We start from the raw sequence: 26,087 nt of genomic DNA, 5'->3' as shown, positions 1-26,087 counted from the left end.
GCACACACTATTTAAGGTCAATCTTTCGTAAACACTCATACTTTGTCAACATTCCATCTCTGACTAGCAGAGGGCTTTACCACCCTCTGAGCCTCACCTATGAGGGGAAGGCTTTGATATTCCCATGGGTCTTTGGTGTGGCTGTGCCCTTGTCAAACTATACAAGCTCACAAAGGACTTTACCTGCTCTTCACATTTTACTCAGGACGTAGCTGCTTATGCATTCACTCAAGGCTTCTTTGGCTTCCCACTCATTCCTTCAAGGGATCTTGGTGAGATCCCATTCTTCTACCTTCTTTTAGCTTTTGGAAGCTACTTGAACTCTTTACATGACCTCATATCACTTAAAACTTTTCTTTCAGTTCTCCAACTCTCCCAGACACTCTCATAAGGAACTTGGTGATTAAATTGGCCAGTGTTATCCAGAGCCATCTGCCCATCTCTGTTCTCCACTGAATATGCCTGCAAGTCTCTATTATGAGGATGGGGTAACACATTCACAGATTGTAACAATTGTGGGGCTATTATACAGCCTACACAATATAGCACAGTAAGATATTTTTACCATACTCTGTAAATAATAAATATATATGTATGTTGTGTGGGAGTTTTTTTTTTTTTTTTTTTTTTTGAGACAGGGTTTCTTTATGTAGCCTTCCCTGAATTTGCTTTGAAGACTAGGCAGGTCTTGCACTCATAGAGATATACCAGTCTCTGGCTCCTGAGTGCTGAGATTAAAGGCTTGTGAAACCACTACCAAGCTGATGTGTGAGACTCTTAACTTTTGGTCCATGATCTGTAAAATCGGGGACTAAGAGGTGAAGGAGATTTTTAAGGCAACACATTAGAATTTGGACTGTCACATGGGGTCAGAGGAGAATTCCTACATTTTTACCCTGGATTCTAAGGAGCCATGAAATGCTTAACGATGCCTCTCTAAATTTCTAGAGTAAAGAGTGTTCTGTGCCCTGTGGATATTATTCCAGCAACTAGTCACCAAGACTTAATGAGGACCTATGACTGGTGATGATTCAACTAAATGGTGACTTACTGTGAATCAGGCACTTTGCTAAGTGCTTTGTTTGCATCATCTAGCACAACAATCAAGAAGGTGGGTGTCATGACATCAATTCGCAGAGGCAGAACCATAATTTTAATGTAATTAAGTGACAAGCTGACTACAAGATTTGTGCTTTTAAGACCTAGAATACATTTCCATATTATATGAATCACTGTATCTTATTATGCAATACTCTGGGAACTTATCTTCCCTTTATTATGGGAAAGCCATTGGGAAAGTTAGCTTAGGTGTTCTGGATAGGGAGCAGAGGATCTGGTTGAGGAACATGATCCATGGACAGTAAGGTGGTGAGAGATGAAAGAAAAGATGGGAATTTCCAAGATGGCAGCACCGAACCCGCACTGTGTCTGATCTACAGGAAAGAGACTAGGGGCCCTACTGGGAGCTAAAGACTGTAAGACCTAGAGAACACTAGGTGAAAGGGGTCCACATAGTGGAGACCACAGGTGGGTCTGGCCTCCAGTCATCCAATGTCCCATGGAGGATGGGAGCCCCATTCCTAGAGTCTGGACTGGAACCCGCCTGAGAACTGGAAACTGCAACCTTACTCTATAGCATGACCTTGGTATATGGGACTGAGCTCCGGGCAGTGAAGCACCAGAGTTCCTGGCTGGGGGAAATCTCAGGGAAATGGTTGGTTCTGTCCTTTGACCCACCCACCCATCCTGTCCACAGAAAGCCCCAGGTGCCACAAGGGGGCCCAGGCAGCTGTGGACACGTTATCCAGGCATAGCGCCATGCTCTAAATGGGACTGGGGAGGAACCTACCTACCAGCCACAGTGGACTGTTTCTGCACAATTGGGAAAAACTGATCTAGCCTAGCCAGGCTCCACAGCCTATTAGGGGCTCCCAGGCTCTTGAGAAAAGCTGGACATGACTGAAGGAGTAGCACACACACACACACATACACACACACACACACACACACACACACACACACACACACACACAAGTAATCAGCCACCCCAACCCAGTGGGACTGAGCTGACTCAGGTGAGCACTCTGATGGGACCAGGCAGGAACCTAGCAACCTATCCCAGCAGACTTCCTTCACAATTTGGCAGAACTGACTGTGCCCAGCCAGGCTCCAGAGCCGAGCAAGGTCTCTCATGCTCTTCAAAGAGGCTTGACAGGTCTGAGGGGATAGGGCAGAAATCCAGCTAACCAATAACAATCAGAAGACAGTAGCTGCTCTCTCCTTGGTGGGCAGAACCTAAGCCCTGCTGCCTGGATGTATTAGGCAGAAACCTAAACAACTACTGGAAGCCAGTAGGGGTTCAGGCACTCTAGGGTGATCTGAGCCTAGGACCCAAAGACCCAAGGCCCAAGGGCAGGGTATTCAAAGTCTATCCAAAGACAGGATCACCAGCTCTACACACACTACCTCAAACTGATACTGGAGCTGCAGAGCACCAGCACCTACCTCTGCTGATGCAGTGGGGAGGCCAGGGTGTGGAGCAAAGTCTCCAGGAGCTGAACCCAGGTCACCTTCCTGTCCCAGGAAAGAGTTCCTTGATCCCCACAGGCAAGGGCCCTCGACCTATAAGCACTCACCAACAATCTGCTCTCAATGACCAGTGAAGGACACCAGAACCTACCTCCCAACATCAGAGACAGCAAGATGTCTAAAGGCCAGTGTAAAAACACAAACAACAAAAACCAAAACAATATGGCATCTCTAGATCCCAGCTATCCCAAAGAAAGCAACCCTGAGAACTCAACTTGCCTAGAAGATATCACCTCAGGAACCATGACTTACTACCTAAGAAGTTCCTTAGAAGAAAGAGACTCTCAATGGATCAGAAAGAAGCCTCCATGTTTCTGCCATCATTTCCCCTCAGAGGCAAACTGCTTCATCTGTTGTTAATCCAGGTAGCATTCAGATGAGTATCCTCACACTGGTGTTCATCCCAAGCTTAGCATTCTGGGTGCAATTTAATTAGCTAGGAAGGAGGAAATTGAAAGTACATTCTGTTGAAAATAGGAGGGAAAGCCTTACGTTAAGGCAATGAGTTTGTGTATGGGGGAATAGAATATAAGGGGAAAGAGAACGAGGTTCATTCAAAGCAACCGTAATGCATCCAAAATTATGTGGGAACACATAGGTTTGCTTTTACAGTGTCAACACTTCAGCATGTAGCTGCACTTTTCAAGTGTTTATGGAACATGGTGGCCAGAGTTTATGCAAACACAGAGGAAAAGCATGGGTCCTGGCATAACAGAGGAAAAGCATGGGTCTCAGAGTAACAGAGGAAAAGCATGGGTCCCAGAGTAACAGAGGAAAAGCATGGGTCCCAGCATAACAGAGGAAAAGCATGAGTCCCAGAGTAACAGAGGAAAAGCATGAGTCCCAGAGTAACAGAGGAAAAGCATGGGTCCCAGAGTAACAGAGGAAAAGCATGGGTCCCAGAGTAACAGCAGTTCCAGACAGTGGCTTCTTTCCAAACAACACTGCTCCCCTGAGCCAAGGTAACACATATTTGGCTAGATCATAAAACATCAGTTTCTAAACCCAAAGTAAGAAAAACAGGAAACCAAAATCTTACTTTTAAGATTTCTTTTGGATCATCATTTGTCTTTTTCCTTTCCCACTGTTCCCCTTTCAGAAATAATGCATATTAGAGCAGAGACATTGTGTAGTTTTTTTTTTACTTGCTATGATTCTATCCTAAATGAGAAAATAATTTAACCTACCAAAGGTCACAGTGGGGAGTGACATTGTCAATCTACAGACTAAGAATTGGCAACAGATCCAGAGACAATGCCTCATTTGCAGGAGGGTCCCTCATGCCAGATGGTGGGTGAGCATGAAGAATTTATGGACAGTGGAATTGAGAACAGTTCCACTGGAAGGGGAGGGGGGAGAAACGTAAACACAAACTTCCTGTTCAGGTCTAGTTCTAGAGTAGGAACAAAGACCCATTAAGTCTGGATGGAGACCCAACCTTCCAGTTGGACTGGGCCATTAACAGGACAAGGGACCACGCACCCATGGGAAGGCATGTTCACTTTAAGCCCATTAAAGAGATAGGTGGAACAATTATTCCTTTAAATAGACTTGACCATTTGCCTTCCCAGAATTTCCATTCTCTTCCACAGTCTCTACAAGTCCAGCGGTCCTTGAGGTTTGTCTGGGTCTGACCTCCTTTTTGAGTCCTAACCACTAAAACTGCCACTTTTAAACTTTTTCTTCTTCTCTTTTTTGTCTTTTTCTTTCAGATGTTGGCCATAGCCTAATATACTTCTTCTGGGATTCTGGGTTTCTTTGCTCTTTCCCTAAAGCTCAGCTCCCTGTCATGTGGTGGATGTTCATACCAATAGCTCAGACAGCATAGCATTTTTTCTTCTCTCCTTAGTTTCCTTCTCTGAGCAGCTGCTGAGGCATCTTACCTACCCTGGAGTCCCTTAAACTCTAATAAAATTGTCCCTGAGTATCTACCCAAGGCCTTTTTCGTTTGTTTGTTTGTTAATGAGACTAAGAACCCTAGAGGAGACCTTGGTTTTTTCCTAGTATCACTTGGGATCCCCAAAAAGCTCTAAGGAATGCATTCTCCCTCTAGGATGCAGAATAACTCCAGAAATTTGCTGATCTCAGAAGCTCATACTAGCTATCCACAGTTGCAATGGTTGCTACAAGTGTCTGTCCACCCACATCTCCGTGGCTGGGGGCATCACTAGCTCCTATTTGCTGTCAGTGGTAAAGGTGGCAAACATTTCCTCTCTATTCCAGAGACATGCCCTGATAGCTGTCTAGAAGTCTGAATCTGCCAATAACCCACTGGCATGGTTTATACAAGGCTTTGTCCCAGTGTGGGACTAGCTCTGTTATGCAACTTGTCTTTCATACATTGGAAGGCTACACTGAAGACAGTCTCTGCTGCAGTTTTGCTTGATATTTTCCCACTACCCCAATCTGATCTGCTCTCCTTTTTCTTAGAGCACACTGCAATAAACCCACTAAGGCAGTGGTTCTCAACCTTCCTAATGCTGCTACTCTTTAATATAGTTCCTCATGTTGTGGTGACCCCAACCACAGAATTATTTCATCGCTACTTCATAGCTGTAATTTTGTTACTGTTAAAAATCATAATAGAAATGTCTGTGTTTTCTGATGGTCTTTTGTGACTCCTGTGAAAGGATCACCTAACACCCCCAACAAAGGGACTGTGACTCACAGGTTGATAACTGTTGATCTACAGAATTTTCCTTGTCTCAAATTATGCTCTGGGAATACAACTGAAGGAGCCTGGCACAGATTTTCTTCCAAGGATGCTGACGTTAATGGTGAAAGGTCTGGAGTTTGATCATTTCCCACATAGTTTACAGTGAGAAGCTGTCACTGGTGATGACAAGGGATTCTTGACTGACCTGGGAATGTCAGTGCGTACTGCTGCCTTGACTTGAGATGAGACACAAATGGAAGGGGATGCCACAACTGGAAAGACACCCTGGCTCTTTTAGAGAGATGAAAAAATAACCAGAAGAATGGAGGGATTGGTGGGCGGTTGCTAAGCACCATAGATTAAGAAATAATGACATGTTCAAGCTATTAATCAAGAAATTAAAGGGAAGTGAGAGTGAGAGGACATCCTCATTAGCATTTAAATGGAACATCCTCTCCTTCAGGTGGATGGCAACTGTAGCTGGAGAGCAGGGGTAGGACTTGGTTATGAGCAGGCTTCAGGGAGTCTTAGTTTGGGCAGGCTTCCAATCCAAGCCTTGTTCTGTGGTAGGGAAGGAGACCTGATCATTGGATGGGATGTCTGTGAAGACACAGTTAAAAAGCTAGAACTCAGAAGCTGCTTTGAGTCCTACGTGCCTAAAGAAGCAGTGAATTCTCACTTAGTAGAAGATAGAGTTAGAAACACACACACACACACACACACACACACACACACACACACACACTGTTACACAGGGCTCAGGTAAGGCAAGCATCCTGGATGACATTTCTTGCCCTGCTTAGGATTTATATCATTATCTCCTCTCATGACTCATAACTATCGTCAAATCTCAGTACAGCTTGACTCAGGAAATGCGAGTTCAGCTTAAGCAAAAAGGGAACAATATGGCTATAAGAGTTAAGACTTAGAGTCGGGGTAACAACCTACCCTTGGGAATTGGTAGTGATTATTGAGGTGAGACAGAAGAAGAGGGAGAATGAGTGCAAAGACATGTTTTGGCATGGTTTTATAGTGGTAAAACTTCCTAGTGACACAGGATTTAGACTCTCATGGCAGGGGTATAATAGGCTATCGGCATGCCCTCTGAAAATGTGAGCAAAGGAAAGGCCTGTAAGTAACGATGTCAGGATCACTGTAACAAATGCTGTACTCCATACAGGCTTTACAGCCTCAAACACACATGCGTGTAAGAAGGCCCATTGTGTAAGGCCCAGAATACAGTCCCTTTATTAAACAGCTGGAAGAATACTCGTTTCATTCCAGAGCCCAGGGATAATGATGGGTAGAAGATGATGGCAGTAGGTGCAATAAAACTCTGTAAACAGCAGAGGCTGGTAGATAGGACGCACTGAAGAGAGATGTGCAGAATGACTGTAACACATAGGCCATTTAGAATGAATCAGCAATGATTAGGCCACACATTTATGAAAGAGGTTTATATATTTGTTCTTTAGGAGCAAGATATATGAGCAGTTTCATGGTACGCAGCTCCGTAGTGCAAATCTGTATGGTATACATAAGCCACATGCCCTGGCCTACTGCTCCTAGGCTACAAATCTGCACAGCATGTCACTATGAAGACATGATGGGCAATGACGAAACAGTAATAAGCACTTGTGTATTTAGACATATTTAAACACAGAACAAATATATTTAGTGCCACAGAACTGGTGGTCTCCAGTATAATCCTATTTAACACACTGCTCTGCATAAAAAGAGGGTGGACCATGGAATACTGCAATAAACTAGTTAGGGGATATAATGCAGGAATAGAGCATTGACTAGTACGCATAAGACCATATGTTCAATCCCCAATGCTAGAAAGAAAAACAAAAGAAAGAAAGAAAGAAAGAGGGGGAGAGTAAAGAAGGAGTAGAGGGGAGAGAAGGAAGGAGGAAAAGGGGATAGAAGAAAGGAAGGAAAGAAATTACAATTAAGTTAAACCATCCCAAGCTAACTAAGCTGTCACTTCAGCTAATGCTGCTGTACTACTGTGATTTATGAGAAGTTAATTCAGTCTTGACTACCAGCATGTCACCACTGAACATTGACAATTGTTTACTCTTTCATCCTTATCAGAAAGGAGGTTAGAATAAGCTCTTACTCACAGGGACAGACAGCAGTGGACTTTCACCATTTTGCCCTGAGGCTATGCCAAGTTTTCTGCTGCCTGTCATAATTGTATCAGAATGGCCTTGAATGACTTGGATGGATGCTCTGCAGAACATCACGCTGGTCCACTACATTGGGAATGGCATGTTAATTATACTGAATGAAACAAAATCCAGAGATAGCCAGGGCTTTTACAGAAGCAGAATATTTGGAGCTTTAATGTGAGCATCCTAAAATACCCTTTTCAAAGTAAAAATATTAGTTATTAGTTGTCCCTCCCAGCTGAAAATGAGCCATGGCCTTTAGTAGGTGTCATAAAACTTGAGAAGCTGAGTATAATTCAATTAAGTATCAAGATGACCCATAGGTCAGATGATACAAAAAATGTTAGTGTTAAGTAGAACCCAGAGCAAGAAAGGTGCAAGATTTTTGTTTATGGTGCTACAGTGGCAGCATTATATTCTCTGCACAGTATACACTTTTAGGGCTCCAGATCAAAGTGATGACACTTGTATCACAGAATGCATTGCTACCTTAGCATAGTGATGTTCAGGAGACAGTCAACACCAGCACATCTGTTCCCAGTTCCACAACCTTTGACAACACTCCCACTTGCATTAGTCATTGTAGAAATATTTACAACCGAGAGCTCAGCAAGGAATATAAACCAGGCTAATATTTTTAGAGGTAATTAGAGCGCTTTTACCAACATACCATGGATCCTACCAGAATCACCCAATCCTAGTCAGGTGACCCCAGCAGCAATTCTCCGTAACATGGAGGTGATAAGGCTGAGACGAAAACTGCAGCAGCTTGCAAGGTATCCGGAAATCAAACAAATGTATCCCCCTTGCCGTGCGTCACTACTGTACTTGTTTTTCTCATTTCATGTCCTTTAACTAACTCATGGACTGTTTTCTGTTGACAAAGTAAGAAAACACCTACGATTAGTTTATGGATGAAGCTACTCAATATGTGGGCACAAGCTAGAAATGACTTGTTAATGCATCACCGAGTGTCTCTGAAAAACACAGTTAGAAGTGTCCTCAAGATACTGATATTTAGACTAATGGTTGACTGGTTAGGAGGAGTTGGGTGCACAGTTCTAGATACGATGTATATGGCTGGACCTGCATGAATGGGCACAGTCTATGGGGACTTATATTGTGTATCCCCATCTGGCACTGAAGAAGAAGCCAACAGAATGCAAGCCTGAAACAAGAGCTGCTTGAAGTGGCTGACACAAGCAGACTGAGCACAAGGCCTGCCTGGCTTTAGAGTGAGTCCTAGACTAACCAGAGAACTAACAATAGTAAAGAAAACAGTTTAATTTAACTTAATTTAAAAAAATCTCAAAGGAAGGAAGAGGTAGGACTACAGCTCAGTGGTAAAGCTTGCCTTGTGGTACATGCATTAGGCCTTGGTTTTATCTCTGACACATACACAATGGCAGAAGCATGAATTGCAAATGAGCCTCTTCCAGTGACTCTCCCAGAACTAAGAAGTAAAACACACAACTCAGAAGCAAATATGGGGGCAAGAGAGATGGCTCAGTGGTTAAGAGCACTGTCGGCTCTTCCAGAGGTCCTGAGTTCAATTCCCAGCAACCACATGGTGGCTCCCAACCGTCTATGATGTGATCTGATGCCCTCTTCTGGCCTGCTGGTGTACATGCAGGCAGGGCACTGTATACATCACCACCACCACCATCATCATCATCACCACCACCATCATCATCATCACCACCATCATCATCATCATCATCATCATCATCATCACCATCATCATAAAGCAAATATGGCCTGGAATCAAGACCATTGGATTCACAGAGCCTAAAGTGTAGAGTATGAGGTCATTATATGTCTGCAAATTGACACATTCCATCCAGTTCGCTTCTGCCCTTATCCTACTTGAGGGAACACAGTTGCTTTGCTTGTCCTGATTAGATCTCCATGTTCCTGTATGGCCGGGGATTCTCTCATGGGTCGTCTCTTCTGGCTCTTTGCAGGGCTCCTCCTTTGGTGTTTTTCCTTTGCTGTAGAAACTCATGTGGGGATTCCAGAATTCTGTGTATAAAAGACATTGGAACATCCAGCCCTAAATGGGATGTCTCCATCAAATCCCTTCTCCTCAGGGAACCCCAAGGAAGAGGAGACAGTGCAAGAGCCAGAGAGGATGGAGGACACCAAGAAAACAAGGATTCTAAATAATCTATAGACAGATGAGCTCACAGAGACAGAGGGCAGCACACACAGGGCCTGCACCGGTCTACACCAGACGGGGTCATAGAGCTGAAAGGAGAAGTGGATACATGCTTACATCCCTAACCCAGAAGCAATCTCCACTTGATAAGCACTTGCAAATAAAAATTTAGTTTCCTCCATCAGAGTCTCACTATTCTTAGAATAGGTAATTGGAAAAGCCTCCATGGGTAGGCTGCATGTCCAGCAGTAGATGCCAACAGAAAGCAAACTCAGGAGCATCTATGGAGGTTCCTTGTCTTATAATGTCATGTCAGGGCTTTTCCTCTTTTCCTCTTATTTTTATTTCTATTTAATTTTATTTGTGTGTTTTTTCTGTTTTTTTATCTGATAGGTCTTTTGTACATGTGTAGGCCTGAACATGTGCATACATGCACACATGCACACACATGCGCGCGCGCGCGCGCACACACACACACACACACACACACACACACACACACACACACACACACACAATGGCTTCAAGTTTACTGTTTTTATGGAAGTTTTGAGTGTGCAAATGAATGGGTCTCTGTTTCTTGGCCTTCACCTTGGCTTTTTTTTTTTTTTCATTCTGTTTGTTTTGTCCTATTCAGATGTGTTAGTTTTTGTTTTTATCTTATCTTTATATCTTATCTTATCTTATTTTTATTACCTCTTAGAAGCTTGATTTCTAATGAGAGACAGAAAGGGAGTGGATCCAGGTAGGAGGGGAAGAGGGAAAGAATTGTGAGGAGTAGAGCGAGGGGAATATTGTAATCAAGATATATTATGTAAGAAAAAAATCTACTTTCAATTGTAAAGAAAAAACAAATAACGAACATGAAAAATGCTTTGCTTTAAAGTAATTTATGAAATTGTCTTTTTTCTCTTCTGGAAAGTGTACTTTTGAGTGATAGTGTCCATAGTTACATTGGTTTGAATAAGAATGTCTTCCTTAGGGCAAAATATTTGAACACTTGTCCCCAGGTGGTGGCACTATGGTTTGGAGGGTGTGGCCTCACTGCAGGAAGTATGTCACTGCCTTTGGCTTTGGGTGTTTGAGTCGCCCTCACCATCAGTTTGAGAGCTCTTGGCCTCCAGATTCCATCAGCCTGTCTGCCACTTGTTCCCGTGTCTCCTCGCCACGCCGCGACTCACCCTTTTCAACTTTAGCCAAAATAAACTCATTCATCCTTAAAAATAAACAAATAATAAAATACATAACCAATGAACTAACTAACTAAATAGGTAAATAAAGAAATGGAATTTGCTAACAGAAGGAAAACATAAGAAGATAAAGAAAAGTTCTTTGAATTTTTGCTGCATGGAGGGAAAAGTGCTATTGTTTCCATATTTATCCATTCATTTTTGGATGCCCAAAAGGGCAGTAGTTGGTATTAGAATGGCTTAATGGATCTGGCAGTAAGATGGTCTTGCTGTAATCCTGGCTATTCTTCTGAAGATCAATGTATTCCTGCCATAACCTTAAATGAATGGCGAAAGGGGTTAAGAGTTGGAGATGTCAAGAGAAGAATATGCTTCTCTCCATATTCCCTTCTAGGGGTCAGGAATGCCCACAGCATCACATCCCAGCCTCCTCCCACCTCTCACTTCACATCCTGCAAGAAGGAGTGACTGTGTATGTGTGGGCATTCCTGGAAGGATAAACTGCCAGTAAGAGCCTTCTCTCTAATCCCCTCCCTGGGCAGGATTTCTCTGGAGTGCCCCGCCCAGATTGTATAGAAGTAAGTATCCCTCCATGTTTACTCAGAGTGCGGAGGAGAACTGCGATCTAACACTCCTTGCTACTGAGTGGTAATTCGATCTACAGTTTACATATGACATGACAATTATAATGGCATCGAAATAGTCATTGATTGCTGGCCAGTGTGCATGAATATCTTCTGTAATTATCACGGAACCCACTCTTGGTTTCTTGGAAGAAAAAAAGGCAAGCAGACGGAAGTTGCCTTCTAAAACTGGACTGGATGTGTCAGTTCCCTTTCCGCTGCTGTGACAGGACGCTCTAACAAAATCAACTTAGAGGAGGAAAGAGTTTACTTTGGCCAAGGGTTCCAGAGGTTGTAGAACTGGAATTATGGTTCATCCTGGTAGGAAACGCACAGCATCAGATCGAGAGGCTGCCCTGAGAGTTGGGGAGCAGAGCAACTATATTTCATCTGCACAGTGACGGAGAGCAGGACATAGTGCCAGGCTACCAAAGCCAGGCTCTCAAAGCCTGTCCCAGGGACACATCTCCTTCAGCAAAGCTTCTCCTCCAAAGGATTCCATAATTTTCCTATACAGCACCACTATCTGGGGCCCAAGTGTTCAAATACAAGAGCCCATAAGGGATGTTTCCCATTCATACCTCAGTAGGAAATGTGCAACTCTGTCTTTCTCCATGATAAACAAAACCACTTTGTATCCCAGGCCTTTGTCCAACTACCTCAACTCTAATCCAGAAGGATTATATATGAGTTCATTTTTCATAATTATCTTTACATTCTTTCTCTGGAATTGACCCTGCATAACAAGCATCAGCCCATCTTAACGACTAATTTAGCATACTGGTAAGGAATTCAATCAAGGTCAGCTTGGATTGTTGCTGGAGCAATTATAGCACTGGGAGGCATGTCCTCAAGATCCTTAGTTCAGAACAGGCATCAGCAAACTGGCTGGCAAGCCAATTTATGCAACCACCTATTTCTGTAAACAGTTTTATTGGAACACAGTGCACTTGCTCATTTGCACACTGTTTTCTGCGGGTACTTTGACAAAACAGCAGCAGTGTTGAGTACTTATAACAGACCTTGAGACTTACAACACTGAAAATATTTGCTGCCTGGCACTTTACGACAAATACTACTGACAGCTGGTCTAGACTTGGAATCGATGCCATATTCCCAGTACTCTTAGAGGTAGGTATAATTATTTGTTACACATGGTCCTCAGCTGCCTTCCTGACCCAGTAAACTCTCATCAAGTCAGTGGCAGCAATGCTAGTTGCAGTCCTACTGGCTCACTTTTAATCAAGCGCTTCTCTCAGAATCCTCTGCTAGCAACCCCAACAGTCTTCAACTATCAACATCCCAATAGATTTATTTTCAAAGACTAAAATTTAAAGCTTTCATTTGCTTAAATTTAAAAATAAATTTAGAGCTAATGATTTGGTTTTCTTATACTTTATAAAGAAGATACCTAATTAAAAGAAAATAAGTGTTATAAACAAATTAGCTACATGTATTAGGTGACTATGGAAAGCAAACCTTATATAATTTTCAGATCCATTTCTCCCTATGCTACTAATCCCAGCATAAGCTACTACTACTTGAAATATGGTGTGTTAATCACGTTTTCATTGCTGTGAACAAATATCTAGCAAGAAGCAAGTTAAGAGTGAAGGCCTATTGTGGTTTATGTTTAAGAAGGGGTACAGTAAACCATGACAGAGTTGGTAGGTAGGAACCTGCGATGGATGATCACATTGTATCTGTAGTCAGGAAGCTCAGACTGAATGAATAGTGGGGTAATGCAACAACACCCCCAGACCTGCCCCAGTGACCCACTTCCTCCAGTGAGCCTGTACTTGCTAAAGGTTACACAATCTTCCTAAACAGTGCCACCAGCTTGGAGCCAAGTGTTCAAAACCACATACGGGATACATTTCACAGTCAGATTATAGAATATTCTGCTCCTGGACCTATCGGCTTATGAATATCTCATGATCCAAAACTCATTCATTCCAACATCTAAAGTGCCATGGTCTTTAACAGTCCCCACACTGTTCCAAACTCAAGACTCCTCTGGATTCCAAGAAACTCTGTCCTGGCTAGTTTTATATCAATTTGATGCAAGTTGGGGTCATTTGGGAAGAAAGAACCCCCATTGAGAAAATGCTCCCATGAGATTTGCTCATGGGCAAGGCTGTGGAACATTCTCTTGGGAGAGCAGTGTCTTGTCTTCAAGGCATCTTTCCTACTGCCCCATTGTAAAGCATGTTGATGTCTTTTTAATGGTGCGAATCTCTTTAATAATTACAGTTCCTTTCTCAGTTGTCTTGTCTACAGCTTTGAATTCATGCCTTTCCTTACAGAGAGGCACATCTAAACAGCTTTGTGCTCCCTTGTTGCTTTCTTTTGCTATAGACCAGAAGAGCAGTTGAAAGTAACTGTCACACAGCCTGACTATTATCCTGTCTTGAAATGTCATTAGTTCTCCATAAAGTTTATTAGGCCATTATTTTCTCTTCCTTCTTTTTTAATTTTTGAGTATATAGTATAAATATAGTATTTCTTCCATCCCTTTCCTTCCTCTAAACCTTCTAATATACCCTTTCCCTCTCTCCTTCAAATCCATGGCCTCTTCTTAATTGCTATCACAAGCCTATATGTATATATTCCTAAATATAACTTGCTTAGTCTGTTAATATTAATTGTGTGTGTGTTTTCATAGCTGACCAGTTAACATTCTGCAACAAATTGGTGTCATCTTCCCTGAGAAGACAATCTCTCCTGCTCCAAGCTTTCATCAGCTGTCTTTAGTCCTGTGTGAGAAGCAACACTGACAAAGGCTCACCAACGTGGCTTCCCCAAAGTGAGACGAATAAGAACAATACCAGAGGACATGCCTAAGTCGTCCGAGGAAAGCCCACAGTATGCCAATCCCACATAAAGTTCATTACTTTTGACTTTAGCCTCACTCGAGTTGTCATAACACAAGCAGAACACAGCCAGTTTCGCTGCCAGAATTTAATAGGATTTAATGGCCTTATAGCCCGTTTCCCACTTTCCTGTAGAGTTTGTTTCCCTCAAAAATGTCTGCATTTCTCTAGGCATTCTGGTCCTCTAAATCCCCAAAAGAATGACCCCATTAATTCTACTTACAGTATTCCAGGGCTTTACCAGCCCACAATTCTAAGTTCTCCACACTGACTCTGCAAATCAAATGGTCAGGGTTACTATAGCAACAGTGCCAATTCTTGGCACCAATTCTCTGTACTAGCTCCTTAGTCTATCGTGACCAGATAGTTAAAGAGAAACAATGTAAGGGAGGAAGGGTGTCCTCTGGCTTACATTTTAAGAAAGGATGCAATCCAGTGTAGGACTGGGAAGTGGTGGCAGAGCCATGTGACACCTTGTCACATTGCACTGCATCTACGTCTAGGAAGCAGATACGTAATGTTCAGGAAGAGGCCCTGACCGCAGCCACTCAGTTCCACCAGGAAGGATGTAACTCCCAAAGATTCCACGGTCTCCATTTAAGCAGCACTACCAGCTGGGGACCGAGTGTCAGACACATCAGTCTACACGGGACATTCCACATTTAAACCACATGTGGTTTCTATTCTCCAAAAGCTTTTATTGACTAATGATCTAGAGGAGAAAAACTAAACTTTGCTGGCTCTGAAAAAAAAGTGTCTTATTGAGTAAGCAATCTAGTCCTGTCAATAGCCTATTGGTATGTATTGTATCTCTTTTTGTTGGTACAGAAAAAAAAAAAAAAAAAAACCTGTTGAACTTAGGGAGATAAGTAACATTCCCCAAACTAAGAGTCAAATCTTGATACATTTAAGAAAAACGCAATTCTAAAGTTGTTTAAATTTCCTAAGCTAAATATATTTTGTATGGAATATTTTATTCCTTGTTATACAAACTGCTAAATGTCATACACAGAGCACCACTCATGGCTGCCAGCCATCACCCAGGGTAGATAGCTTCAGACAGTTTCTGAGGACGACTTTGGGATGATAAAGGGAAAAAGGATAGCTCAGGAAATGCAACCTTGTTAACATGGAAGCACTTTGGTAGTCACCAAGAAGCACAACTTGTCAAGTTACTGAGAAGTATATCTGGCAAGCTTCAAGATTCTAAATCTTCAGTTATGCAGGAGCACAAATACAATTAACACCCGAGTTCTGTGGGCAAGAAGGCTATGCAGACACCTGTCCCCTGTAGTTCTCTATGAACAGTTACCACAGTGATGGCTATGGTGTGAACTTGGGAGGAGGTGATGGAACCCGGTGATTCTATAACTAAACTCATGTTCACCACAATGCCAGAATGCCTTTTCTGCCACACACTGGTTTTTTTTTTTTTTTTTCTTTCTTCAGCAAACCCTTTCATACTGCCAGTTTTAACACGTGAAGTTTCAAAAACTAATTCTTAGTAAATTAAAAACTGACCAAAGATGCTCTGCATCGTCAGAGCTTGGCATGCTGTGAGGGCAAATGCACACCATAAGAAGTCACAGAATTTAATGATTTATTAGAGCAATGTCATGCAATAATTTGTCGCACTCAATCTTTCTCCATAATAAATTATTTTAAAAGTGGTTTAAAGTAGTACATTACTATAATTTTAAATTATGTAAATTAGTACTTTTTTTTACTTTAATGAAGCAGTCAATTTTACATAAGCAATCCATTATTGTGAAATTCTTTAAATAAAAAAGATTAATGGCTAAGTGCATGCTAGAACATATATCTGAAGGGAAGTCATGATGTACTTTTGTCCAGAGAGTTCTATCTTATTTTCTTGGTTACCATTTCAACACAAGTTTAAAATAGCCCCTTTCAAAAATAACCATTCTCTTTTCTTTCTTTTTTTTTACGTGACAGGATTTCTCTCTGTAGCCATGCGTGTCTTCCTTTGTAGACCAGGCTGGCCTTGAACTCACAGAGATCTACCTGTTACCTGAGTGCTGGTATTACAGGTGTACCCCACGCACCTGGCTAAAATAGCCATTTTTAACACAATTATTTCTTTTAACGTATGTGGGTGTATTCAAGTGTGTATATTTGTGTGTATGCAGGTGCTCATATATGGAGTGCCTGTGAGGGCCAGGGGACAATGCCTGATGTCATCTTCAGGATGTTTTTCAGCTCCTCTAAGGTAAGAGTAGCTCACTGGTCTGTGGCTCACCAGTTAGGCTAGGCTGGCTGGCCAAGTAAGCTGTGATCCTCCTGCCTCTGCCTATTCCAGTGCTGAGACTCCAGGATCAGGCCACCACACTCAGCACAATCCTCCTGCCTCTGTCAATCCCAGTGCTGAGACTCCAGGAGCAGGCTGCCATACTCAGCACTCCTGGGGGGTGAAATCCCCATCCTCAAGCTTTCAAGTACAAGCACGTTAGCCACGGGGCCCCAGCTCTGAGAACATACCTCTCATCCCTGTTTTGATTCATAATGGGGAGTTTTATATCAAAATAAACCCTGAGATTTATAAACTAGGATTATAGTTTTAAAAGCTAGGGGTAGGTATAGAGCAGAGCAACAGAAACATCTCGGGACTTTCCAATAGCATTCTAGAATACCACTTGGCTCTTCTGAATAGGTTTTTAGTGAAACAAAGACATTACAGGTTGTATGTTTGCTTTATGCTTGACAGTGTTACAGATGCATCCCGTCTCTCCTCAGAGGGCTCTATGTGGGGCACAGGCCTTTCGATCTTAAGAAGCAGATGCTCTTGTCATTGGTTAAGGGGTTTCATCCTGCTACCCAAGGGGGAAAAGCTCTCAAGAAGTCCACAGTCTTGTCCAGCCTACAGACATCAACCACCCTTTCGACAATACAATTCTATCCGAATTAAATGGAAGGTTTAGAATCAGCCTTGGCCTTTGAGGCTACTCACCACTCCTGGCTCACAGTTGTTATAGCGATGCTGGGGAGTGTTGTCAAAGGTAGTGTGGTAGGCCTGGAAATGCCATCTCCCTCGGGGGTCCTGGCCCTTTCACTCTGTCTCTGTGACAATGGAGGCAGCTGTAAATTCCCTGAACAGCACCTTCTGCCCCTCCAGAGGTCAATCCCAAGGCTGTAACTGGAAGAGCTGTAGGATTTACTCAGGCTGCATTCAAAATAGTCCTTGATGTTCTGGAGGAAACAAAGAAAAAGAAAACAAGGAAAAGGGGGGGGTGAAACTCAAATGTCTAAATGAGACCCCGAAGCTGATGTCAGAAGCCTTAGAGACAACAAGCGAGGTGGCGGGCGTGAGGAGGGGCTTCTCGTCAGCCTGTGTACAAACCTAGCAGTTGCATTTTCCTAGAACTCTTTAGATTTACAGGCTGAATTTACCAGGAGTAGCACATGGGTTGGAAACGTTCTTTCTTTTCCGTCCCTCCCCCTACCAATTTGTTAAAATGAAATTTGCTAAATTGATAATATATTTTAGAAATCAGTTTACCATTTTGGTATATGCTAATAAACTATAAATAAATATGAAACTACTTGTTTTTAAAGCAAAAAAAAAAAAAAACAAAAAAACAAACAAACAAAAAAAAAACCCCAATATTTTGTGTGTTGAGATATCAGAGCATTGGTAGTAAGAGTCCACTGGTTGTCGTCATGGCTGCGAATGTTGCTGTTTTGTTATTACTGAATTTTGCAAGAGTTTAGAGATAGAAAAGATAGGCAGCATCCAATTCTGGAGAGCCCTATTCAAGTCCATGCAGAATGCTGACATGCATGGACACAAGTGACAGGAGAAAAGCATTGTGACAACAAGTAAGAGTCACTCATCCTTACCATGCCTCTCTGTGACTATGGTCCCTAGCACTGCTGGGAGTGGAAATCCCAAAGACAGAAAATGTTGCCGTATTGCAATGGCCACTGAGACCAACCAGCAGTTTAAAAGCTGTAACTTTTACTCTTCCCATATATCTCAACAGACCAATAAATATCTGGCCATTAGGCCAAGGCTGCTCAACTGATGATCTGTGACCCTGAATACTGGTCACACCAGAATGGTCACAGAAGAGGACATTGGATGCCCTGAAGCTGGAGTTGCAGGTATCTGTGGGTGGCCTGATATGGGTGCTGAGAACCAAACTTGAGTCCTCGCTGGAAGAGGAGCAAGCCCTCTTAAGCTCTTCAGTTTCTTATTTTATTTTATTTTGAAACATAGTCTCACTGAGCTATCCAGGCTACTCTTGAACTCAGACAGGCCAGGCTGGCCTTGAACTTGTCATTCTTTCCCAGCCTCTTGAGGGTTTGAGATTTCAAGCTTATGGCATCAGAGCCAATTAATAAATCTTGTCAAGAAAAGGTAGGGCAATTTTCAGGAACTCCATCCTGTCTACCTGGAAATGAAATATTATCATATTTTCTTATATTTAGCATACAATTTTGAAATACCATCTATTTAAAACTCAACATAAGCACTACTTGATGACAGAAAATTGACACAATCCAGAATCTTCCAAAGTAAGCAATATCCTAAAATATATCAGGATCGGATTTAATGCTTAATAATCAGTTGCAGTTCATTGTAGGTCTAATGCTTACAACATCCTGGAGGTGGTGTGTGTGTGTGTGTGTGTGTGTGTGTGTGTGTGTGTGTGTGTACTTATAGGCAGAAGAAAAGATTTAGTATATATGATTCTTTCTTTAAGACTTCTTGAAGAGTAACAGAATATGCAAGATCTTAGTGACAATTAAATATGAACATATATGAACAAACTGAAGACCAGAAATTATAAGTCCAACATCAAATATGCAAATAAAGGAAAAATCACAATTTTCAAAGCCTCAACTCTACATAAAAAACACTGTCCCAAAGGAAAGAAATGAAGGCAGCATTTAGTTAAATTGCCACCCACCAGGGCTTTCTGATTAGGTGCAAAATATTTTTAAAAAGGAAACATTGCCAACCAGGCAACAGTAGTTCTGACTTAATGTTGAAATGAGATGAAGACACAGATCAGTTCCTTACCCTCTGCCCTGAAGACTTTGCCAATTTAGGCACCTACACTAGCTTTTCCTTTCTGGTAACTTTAGTAATCACACTGGCAAAAATAATTACTTTTAAATGAGTATTTATTCAGGAATATGAGGAGAATCCAAAAGTGATTTCTTCAAGCATTATTCAGGCATCAGATGAATTTAGGAAAAGTGTGCAGTTTGAAAACTAATGTAAAATTGTGATTACTAGAAATAACATTAAAATTAGTATGTCTTTCCCCAAAGGTAGTTGATTTATGAGCATCATAGAGATGATCAGAAGTGTGATGGCTAAAAATAAGAAAATAAGACACAAGTCACAAGTGGATCAATTGAGAAATAACCAAGTTCAATTTTGAAGCTGTTAGTAATTTGGGTAAAGTAGTAGTCTATAAGTTATAAGAATTTGGGGTAATTATAAATAGCTCTGCAAGTAAAGATGGTTGTTCTGAAAATAATAGTGTTTTCAGAATTTAATTTAGTTTCTGAAAAGTTGTTTCATTAAGTTCTTTTAGTTTCTGAAACTAATTCCTCTGATTCTAAGAATGACTTCAAAACTATGTTTTAACTTTTTAAAATTAGCACAAAACTGTAACTGGGGTGTCATTGTGAATGTTGGTTTCCATTACATACGTGTGTGTGTGTGTGTGTGTGTGTGTGTGTGTGTGTGTGTGTGTGTGAGAGAGACACAGAAAAAGAGACAGAGAGGCAGGGACAGAGACAGAGAGTTGCACAGTATGTAGATACATATATCTTGGACTGTATGTCTTACATAATTTATATTTATATGTATATATGAAGTTATTATGTTCCCTTCTCTTTTTTTTACCTATGTACATATTTACTGGTTCTTCTCAGTCTTCCGTCATATTCCTCTTCCCTGCCCCTATGACCTGAAGCTCCCTTCTACCCGTTAATCTCTTTAGTCATAACTAATTACAATTTTCAGTACACGTCATTACCTCTTATAAGTAAAATTTCAAATACAAAGCAGTGAACACAAACACGAGTCACACTGTCACCTTTTGAAGGCCTAATGCATGCTGAGTGTGACAAGACAGAACTACAGTTATTCATGCATGGATTCCCACACTTTACTCAAGACAAGTGTCTTGCCTGAAGTAAAGGTCTTTTCACTTATTGCTTCCCTTACCAAAAATTCTTCCCCGTTAATTTTACATCCCACTTCCTCATTGTTTCCATGTCTTCTCCTCACAGGTCCTTCCACAAATTCTCTGCTCACACCCAATCAATCTTCACTCCCCCAATCTATTGCTGTATAGCCCTTATCACAACTGTGATTGTTTTGTAATTTCTTACTTATTTCCACTTTCCTTCTGGACAGCAAAGCCGAAGTGGACAAGAACTTGGGCTACTTATTGCTGACTCTCCCTCTAGAACCTTGAACTGCATTTGCTATACAATGTGTATACAGTGTATATGTGGTATTGGGTGGATGTTTAAACCACTACATAAAAAGTTGATGAGTTAAAATGAATTAAAATACAACAAGCTATATTTTATATGGGGACGAAAGCTTAATTTAAGGGTGTGGCCTGAGGAATACTCGTGAGCATCAGAGCCTAGTGAGTGCATACAGCACAGACTTCTTAGTGCTAATGATCCTACCAAGGGAAGTGACTTCCAGGAGTTTGTTGTACATGGCTAAATGGGAAAGTCATTAATGGTGGATAGTGGTATAGTGTGGAAAGATGACTCAGCCAACTATAGGTGGCAAAAAGAGAATTATTCATGCTATTCATTTCACAGAATGCTGGGTGCAAGCACTGGTGTTGTCTTTGCCAACAGAACATAAAGTCACAAAGTGATAGCATGAAACACTCTTCTCTGCCTTTGCATGAAACTCTGGAGTGGCTTACTCACTGAACAGAGTGAAGGGATGTGGCAGCTGTCCTTACCACTACTTACATCATCTGCGGTCACTGTCATCACACTCCTGCTTTTCTTCATTATAGACGTGGGAAACAGCTCCTCTGGGGATGTCTGCTCTTCGGTGCAGCTTGATTACTACTTATTAGACCTACAAGAAGATAACACACATAAAAGTTCAGCTCTGTATCCATAGTTAAATAAAAACATGATACATTTCTTCAACTAATGCATGATGTATACAATGCACATGTACAAGTAAGTACCGCAATTTAGCAAGCCAACTAAACTTTACATTCTGAAGAGAGAGACTGAAAAAAAAAACCTCCAAGAAGCCAAGAAAATGGCACAAAATATTAGAAAGAAGAAGAAATATAATATAAGCATAATAGAAGAAAATAAGAATAGAGTAATAATTATGCTCCCTGTAACCAATTATTATGAAAAATATGAAAATATTACACAACCAGATATGGGGTACTCATCTGTAATCCTAACACTCAAAGGCTAAGGCAGGAGGTTCTAGACCTGCCTGAACTACAAAGCAAAGCCTTGCTTCAAAATATTAACAATAATAGTAATAACAGTACATATTTGTATAAGAATTTATAATTCAAAAAGTATTTCCCATAATATTTTATGGTATCCCTATAAGCTATATAACACGATCATCATGTTTTAGGGCTAGAGATATAGCTTGGTGGAAATGTGCTTGCCTAATAAGCATAAGATCCTGGGATTAGGTTCAAGTCTCATAACTGAAGGAGTGAAGGGGGAGAGAGAGGGAGTGGGAGGGAAGAAGAGATGGAGAGAGAAGGTAAGAGATGGGAAGAGAGAGAAGAAGAGAGGAAGTGCCTCAATGTCTTTTTGTCTAATGAGAGAACAGAGAGTCAGAAAAATTACTTGGCCTGGGTAAAATAATAAAAACTTGCAAGATTAAGAATTTTAAAAATATGACTCCTTGGCACTCCCCCCCCCCAGAAAAAAGCAATCTAATGCAAACAAGGAACAATTAAGAGAAGACAACTGAACCTCAATCTTTACCACCAGTTCAGCCCCTCACATGGAACTCACACAAGCAATACTTGTCATAGGTGACTTCAGCAAGCAATACTTGGAAAGAGTAGGATTTTCTCACCTATGTCACATCAGGCCATTAGTGGTAGACGCGTGTCAGTTGATTACATTTATCTTAGTAGGTCACTACAAGAAACACAGAACCTCAATATCACCAACACTTAAGAGAGTACCTTTTTCTACAAGCAAAGAGGCACGAATATGAAGTCCAGCCACACCGCAGATGACAAAAGGATACAAGGAATTCTGAATCTGCAGAACTTAGCTGGAAGCAGATGCGTTAGGAAAATAGAACCCAGGAACTGTCCATCATGAGTTCTTGGCTTCAAAATGCCAGGTATTGTTGCTGAGCTCAAGTCCTCCTGGCTGATTTTCCACTCTATATGTTTTATCTGTTAATATATGCTTGATGGGAAAACTTGGCTTCTCTATCATGAAGATATACGTAGATTAAAAGCATGTTGAGACTGTAGCTACGTGAGGAGGAATACTAAGCAGTGGTATTGTATAGTCACCCAGGAAACCAGGGTTGAATTCCTAACACATAATTTGACTATATTATGCAGGAGTTGGCAGTGAAACTGGCAGTGCTGATGGGAAGGAGGGGGAGAAAGAAGCTTTGTCTTTGTAGGTGTGCAATGGTGAAAACCCTATAGACACGTAGGTGTTTGATTCAATATGCTAAAGAAAAGAATCCCGTCTATCTACAGCAATGAATAACTACAAACACTATGCTTCTTTCATGCTGATCAAACAGCAGCAGGCAGAAGTTTAAAGTTTTGATTATAAGGCAGCTTGAAGCCGAACAAAAGTAGGCAAGTGAAAGTTTTACGTCATGGAGTTTTAGTGACTCTGATAGTCCTACAGGGCTTACAGACTAGAAGCTTATGCTCATAAGTTAAACCATCAGATAAATGTAGGCCCAGATGCAGGATGGAAGACTTACACACGCTCAGTAAGTCTAAGTCTGTGAAAATGTTAACAGCAAATATTAAAGGGCTGTCTAAAATGCTAACAACAGTAGGAACTAGCTAAGGCCTACAGGGTTTTTGTTCGTTTGTTTGTTTGAGGATTTTTTTTGTTTTGTTTTGTTTTGGTTTTTGGTTTTTGGTTTTTTTTTTGTTTTGTTTTGTTTTTGCTGTTGCACAATGAGAAGAATATCTTTAATTGAAATAGGGCAGAACAGTATAGTGTTCAAACTATAAAGGAGCTCCCAGCACCATGATATATGAAAGATAAATAGATACATAGATGAGATGATAGATAGGTTGATTGATAGGTAATAGATAGACAAATGATAAAGACGTGGATAATAGATGCATAATAGATAGACAGATAGATAGACAGATAGATAGATAGATAGATAGACAGATAGATAGATAGACAGACAGACAGACAGACAGATAGATAGACAGATAGATAGATAGACAGATAGATAGATAGACAGATAGATAGATAGATAGATAGACAGATAGATAGATAGATAGACAGACAGATAGATAGATAGATAGACAGATAGACAGACAGACAGACAGACAGATAGATAGATAGACAGATAGATAGACAGACAGATAGATAGATAGACAGATAGATAGATAGATAGACAGACAGACAGACAGATAGATAGATAGATAGATAGATAGACAGATAGATAGATAGACAGACAGACAGACAGACAGACAGATAGATAGACAGATAGACAGACAGACAGATAGATAGATAGATAGACAGATAGACAGGCAGACAGATAGATAGATAGACAGATAGATGAAAGACAAATGATCAGTAGATGATAAAAGGTTGATAATTAGAGAGAATAATTCATTAATGAGATTAGATATGTAGATGATAAATCAGAATTTAATATGTCAAGATTCTAAAATATATGGATGGAAAAGTGATAGGGAAACTTACAGATAGAAAGATAAAATGCACCAGGGAACACTGTTAAATCTGTTTGAGGAGCAAGGGTACTTTTTCAGGACTTCACTGTGGAAATAAATGTTATCTATTTGAAGTATTTGAATGTTAGAGCTTAAAGTTCAAATTTACGTACTCTTAATAATGAACTCATCCTAGCAAGGAAACAGAAAAATTGCAAATTACACAGCAGTTTACCAAATTACAAAAAAAGAAAAGAAAAGAAAAACCCCAACATCTGTTACATTTTCCTAAAGGCAAGCAGGAGAGCCCCGTGTTTTTGTACATGTTCCTCATCCTCCTGTCCAGATCCATTCCTGCCTTTCTCATTGAAGAAGGCTGCTCTTCAGAAACGGTGTCTACGGTCCCACAGGACTCCTGACTCTGGGCTGCCCTCAGCCAAGGGAAAGCTGCTGCAGAGACAGAGACTGGAGGGCAGGAATAAAGAGTGGTCCCTTCATGTTGGCCACAGTGCAGTGAGGACCACAACACTCTGCTGTTAGAACTCAGAACTCAGGGGCTTCACTCTAAGGACAGAAGTGGAAGCAGCTGTCCACTGTTGCTAGTTTCAAGGTAGCCTACAGCCCTTCCTTAGTAATCTTAATCTTGACATCTTTTGTACATAGTCTCAAGTATCTCTCCTTGTACTGACTTTGGGAGTGTAGTTGGTTTCCTGTTAGGGTCATGACATTTGCTCTCAACACTTTACATGGCCCAGGAACATTTTAAGATATCCCTTCCTGTCTCCTTGTGCCTAGCACAGTGTCCAGCATACGTCGTCACTCAGTGTTTATGAGCAGGCTGTCCCCCAAATATTGTTTAAGAAATAAATGAGGTGGTGTGTATTGGGGTAGGGGGAATGGAGAGATGGTTCAGAGTTAAGAGCACTGGCTGTTCTTCCAGAGGTCCTGAGTTCAATTCCCAGCAACCACATGGTGGCTCATAATCATCTACAATGAGATCTGGTGCTCTCTTCTGGCCTGCTGGCTCACATGCAGGCCGAATACTACACAAATAATAAATAAATAAATCTTTAAAAAAGAAATAAAGGAGTAAGAGCTTTCTCTACAGTGATGTTACTTGTCTGAGAATGGCTCAGAAGCCTTGTCTCATGATGCTTTCAGGAAGCAGGAAGAGCTTCACTTCTTCACTCATGGGTAGTGATTTTAATTTTGTCCTGGATTCTGGAAAATGTAAGGACAGAAATACCATAAAGTACATAGTGCTCTGTCTATTGAGACATAAATGTCATAATGTAAGAATAATTTCAAATAAAAATAATACAGCACATTATTTATAATATTTACTTTAAACCTGAGACATGTTAAAGCTTTGATATCTTTCTAAATCACTCCCTTTTGATATTGCACTAGTAAAAAGATTAAAGTATTCAAAACTGATCTCTTTAATGTGCATTTATGACATTGGCCAAAATAAAAACATAAAGTATCACTTCATGTGCCTTACTTTGAAATGATGTTAGGAAGACCCAGTCATCCTATAATGAGAGGTGGATAACCTTGCTTTCACTTAGGTAGACATTGATATATATAATCTCTTTCACTGGGACATGAAGGTGGGAATCAAACATACATGCCATTTGCTATTGGGTGTTGGTGTCAGTGGCCTCTCATTTAGGCTAAGGGAATTTGGAAATAAGTTCATATAAATATACTTTGATAATTTTTGACTCCTGCTACCATCTCTCATCTCCCTTCCATTCTCTCAAATCCTCTTCCTCTTTTATAGTCTTTGGCAAGTGTGATGGGACTTTCCTGCAATCCCAAACAGCACTTGGAAGATGGAGGCAGAGGGATCAGTAATTCAAGGCCAGTCTTAGCTACAAACTACATTCAAAATAGGCCAGCCTGGGCTACATCAA

At 41.1% G+C, this 26,087-nt stretch overlaps 1 protein-coding gene across 1 annotated transcript in view; it reads right to left on the bottom strand.

The window, feature by feature from the left end:
* Pde4b (phosphodiesterase 4B) overlaps window positions 1–17,372 on the bottom strand; it is a 433,831-nt gene extending 416,459 nt beyond the window's left edge. The window contains exon 1 of the mRNA XM_051171541.1: window positions 17,235–17,372. The gene's annotated coding sequence lies outside the window, so the exon portion shown is untranslated. The remainder of the gene's footprint in view (window positions 1–17,234) is intronic.
* Window positions 17,373–26,087: the final 8,715 nt, after the last annotated feature.

This window comes from Acomys russatus, chromosome 29 (genome assembly GCF_903995435.1).
Source record: "Acomys russatus chromosome 29, mAcoRus1.1, whole genome shotgun sequence".
NCBI lineage: Eukaryota > Metazoa > Chordata > Mammalia > Rodentia > Muridae > Acomys > Acomys russatus.
The sequence above is the reverse complement of the archived record's forward strand: the minus strand, read 5'-3'. Positions and strand labels throughout refer to the sequence as shown.